Below are 4,893 nucleotides of genomic sequence, written 5' to 3'. Positions count from 1 at the left end.
AGAAATCGAATTTCTATCTCAACAAATCCATAGCCAAAATATTCTTAACATGCCAAAAGGGTGGTCTACTCAAATACGTAGACTCAAGGAACGCCCTGCTGCCAAGGATGCAAGTTCTGTGTCCATCAGATCCCAATCCCACAAGAGTTTGGTTGTAAGATTGAAATCCGATCCCCGTATCCGGCCCAAACCAGCAGGTTCCCGGAAATCGTCCGGAAGGTTAGAGAAGGCGCTAATTTAGAATTTCAAGAAAAAAAAAATCATCCGACCACTTGGAAACTAGAAGATTCCAGAATAGTAATGAAATTAGAGTAATAGCTAAGATATCCCTAATGAGAATTTGCCAAAATAAAAAAAAATTTAAATAAACTGAATTTTGGATCGGTGATCTCAATAACCAAAACATCACCGATAGCTACCCTGCGCAGACACGCCACAGTCTGGGATGTCGTTAATTTCCCTCATCTAATTAAACTAAGAAAGGACATGAAAAATACTTAAGGGGACTAGGGGTCGACGTCCGGGTACGCTAATGACATGAATATTAATTTAGTAGCAGTTGATTTAATCGGATAGTCCGAACTGAGTTATGTGAACACTGCACAATAACTAAATAAGGTAAGCAAAAAAAAAATCTCGGAGAGGCAATGCATGTTAAAGGTACAAATGACCGAAACCTGTACTTTTCGATGATCACAGAATATAGCAGTTGGTTTTCTTAATTATCATTTCTGTCATCCTTTAGAAGTAATTCCCACATGATGCTACTCTATCTATTGAAAGGCTTAAGATCTGGGGCTGTTGTTAGGAGGTACATAAATGCAAAGTAACACACAATTCCCAACTATAATTTACTATCCAAGTAGCAAACTCGGTTGGATGAATGTACTGGTGTAGAAGTCAGAACGCGAGAGATTTCTTTTTAGTAAACGTATTCATATTTTCACTATATAACATACACTAGGCCTATCCATTTAAATATAGGGGTCATCATTTCATTCATATTATATATCATATTATTAACATATCATTACATTCATTCATTATCTACTAATTTCCACACGAAGTAATATTTTATAAACACCCTATTTCGTACATTTTACACGCAGGCCATACACATATTTACATTACGCAGTAATAAATATATATATATATATATAACTATCACAATCTATCACGCTCAAACCACCACACGATCACATTCATCGAACCACGTACTCTTTATTTCGAAGCACCCAAATTGTATTTACCTTGCAGGTTTAAAAAAAAAAATCATACATGGATTTACGGAAAGTTAAATTGTCAACGATTAATCTATTTCTGATTTGTTGATAAAACTGAAGCAACAATGGAATTTTCTACAGCTACGGGAAAAGAGAATTTAATACTACATTTTTAAACAAACAGTAATAGCATATGGGCTTTACTTCTATTAAGAAAATAGGTGTTCTTTATTTCAGCGGATTATTCATTTACTATTGGACCTAGCAAGCTGAAATTTTCAGTACAGTAAGATCTCATGCTATTTTATATGAAGGTATACTCATCCGAACCGAAAACCATGTCCACGGGAAGTAATTTGAGAATAAATGTCCAAAATCAAACAATCTAAATCACTAAGTCATGCGATGTCGTACTGTCAACAAACAATTGACTACCGAAAACTGACGCTATAGCGCTGTAGTGGAGGCATAATTTACCGTGTACTGAAATGTATACTTGTACTCATTAATCAGAAATTTAATATTTACTCTGGTTTATTTATGTTAGAAAAATGGTACTAAATTAAAGCATATTTATACACTGTCCAAATCGAAAATTCACACACTCACACAAAACTACTAACTACATACACCACTGTTAGTACTATACATAAAGACAACTAACTAAACTAAACATGCACCATTTAGTTACATGCATGTTGACGAAAATAACCTAACACATTAAATTTAAAATACATTACTCCCTCGTCGATATATACAGTCGGCTCTATTTAAGTTAAAGGGGGGTCACAAATGAGAAAGGTAACACTAGGTCTAATTGACCTGACCAATTGTTTACATAATGATTGCCAAAAATTGATGCCCTGGGGGCACCTTAACGAGGTTTATGGAGGGACCCTTCCCCTGAAAGGGGAAAAGGCCCTAAAACAAACAATAACTAACCCATTCCCCCGCTAAAACTGGTTCAATTCAGAAAAGGGGATAGGAGCCCTTTTGAACTAACTTAAGCTGCCATTATGATTATTTACAGTACTATCAAACCTACTACATACATGCAATTACGAAATAAATAATGATAAATCACATTTACTGTATACACGACCAACATGCACTAATCAGGTCGTAATGTCCCTAATCCCTAATTGAATTTGGAATAACAAAAAAAAATCACTTTCCTATATTGTCTATTCTTTGGCTTGGGTAACGAGCAATATGGCGTCTGTAAAGCTGGTTCCCATTTCTCCTTTATTTTTTACAGTTCACTTCACGAAAAATGTAAGTTTGTCAGCTCCTAAATCATTATACGGCGTTTATCAATGAAATTAACTGGATATTACCTTGAGATAGTTAGAATTTCCATCCTTTTACCGCAGATATGTAGAAGAAGAAATCACGGGCTGCTCCTCGCAGTGTGTCTTCCATTATTCTAATAACATTGCGCCGAAAAGGCCAGAGGTAGGAGAATTCCTCCAATCAGAAAGAAAACTTTAGCCGCGGAAATTACAAAGCGAATGGAAATTTGGTAAATCCAGATATAACCGGATCTGAAAGTGACTATGGACTACTGAGAGGGGGTGAGGGAAAAATTAGGTACCTGACTAAATTCTACATTGGTCTGAAATTAAGAAAATTTATATCCAATGACAGAACTATGTTTCGGTATGACGTCAGAATGGTAAACCTGGAAACTTTTCAACTTATATATCAGAAAATGGGATTTACACTTAATCAAAATGTAAATAAATATATTATACAGTGGGAATATGGTTACTAACGAAACCTTTGGGTTCATTATATTTAATTCGAAGTAGAGAGAGTAAATAAATTGTGTAACTAAACCGAAATTGAATTAAAAAAAAAATTACTAGGTACAGGGTGCGTAAAAAAAATTGCCATTACTTTCAACTGTAATGGTATATTACAGTTTTCCCCGGCCCATTAACAAAATTTTGTTAGAATAACAAAATTTTGCTAATTGGGAATACTAACTAATGATGCTTGTTAAATTAACACACTCATTCATCCCATTCAAACGTTACCAGTCACTCTAGGACAGTGTATTATATCTACTTGGGGTATTGCGCAAGTAATTCACTACGTTTATCTTCTGTACAATTGAAAATCTTTAAATTTCGAAAATTGTGAGTTCCGATACTTTCGCCTTTGAGATTATGCAAAACAGCGCAGTTTTTTAACAATTTTTTCACGACAAACGGGCCAGTGAAAATTTTCATCCATTTGGCGGATTCCTGCTTTATTATTGACGATAAGTTGTGTAATTTCAGCATTACTAGTTGACCTTCTTCCAGAGTAACAGAATGTGTTGATCGTTTACTAGAGTTTCGCGAATTTATATCTATCTCAGTAAATTTAAACCTATTTTCAACGGAATCTAATTGTTTTGGCCATGGGAACACCTTCCGGTAGTTGTCAACAGCAGAGTAACTCAGAAAGCGTTCCGCCGGCGTGCAACCAATACTTGAGCAATAAGAATTATTAAGAAGGTCCTGTATTTTTACAAGATATCTATTCCAGGTGGTTTGATCTTCATTACACCATAACCGAACTAACCTATTGAGCTCTTTATGGCTGCGTTCTGTTATGCTGTTACCCTGAGGAGAATAGCTAGCTGTTTTCTTGTGTTTAATTTTATACTTAGCACAGAAATCCTGCCACAGTTTGGACTGGAACTGTGGTCCCCTGTCACTTAAGAATTCTTGAGGGTATGGTAAAAGGTGAAAGTATCTTCTCTCTAGTACCGTTATTATTTCTTTGGTATGAGCTTTTCTGAGCGGAAGAAAAGTAACAAAACGAGAGTAAATATCTATTAATGATAAAATATAATAGTATCCCTGGCTAGGTGGTAATTTCCCGATAAGGTCCACCCCCAGAGTCTCATGGGGTACATTTGCTCTTATGTGATATTCTTGCTGAGCTATGGTTCGGTTTGTGAACTTTGTTTCCGCACATTGGATACAGTTTCGGATGAAATTTTTTATGGTAGATTTTTGATTTTTCCAATAAAAGATTGCGCGACAAAAGCGATAACATTTTTGAACTCCAAAATGACCTGTGGAGTGAACAATACTGATAATTTGGTGAATACAAGCCTGAGGTATTACTAAAAGCCATTTTTGAACTCGCAACGGTTTTATGTACATTAACCCACAATGCATTGCGATTCTACTCTGATTACCACTATTTTCATATCGCTTTAAGAACGTTTGACATAATTCATCAGTTTCCTGATTTTTCTTGATATGATGTAAATCAATGTCAGCATATTGTGTTTTCGTTAGGAAATGCACATAATGGGTTTCGGGTTCAAGCAATACCTCGGGCGGATACCTACTAAGTGTATCGGCGATAAAGTTCTCGCGGCCTGGACAGTGCTGAAATGTTAAGTCAAATTTTTGTAATTTAAGTAGGATCCTGGTGGTTCTTGGTTCAAGGTTCTTCTGAGTGAAAGCATGAGTAACTGCTGCATTGTCGGTATGAACATACGTGATACGACCCATAATATATTGTTCAAAGTGCTCACATAGGAACAGAACGGACAGTAGTTCTAACTGAGAGATCGACAGAGACAACTCGTAAGGCTTTACCCGTCGACTAGCATATCCGATGACATTAGGATCTTCTTGACCTGCTGGATATTGTGCAAGATAGC

Source organism: Thermobia domestica, chromosome 11 (assembly GCF_964235325.1).
Source record: "Thermobia domestica chromosome 11, izTheDome1.hap1.1, whole genome shotgun sequence".
Classification (NCBI taxonomy): Eukaryota; Metazoa; Arthropoda; class Insecta; order Zygentoma; family Lepismatidae; genus Thermobia; species Thermobia domestica.
Note: the sequence above shows the minus strand (reverse complement) of the source record.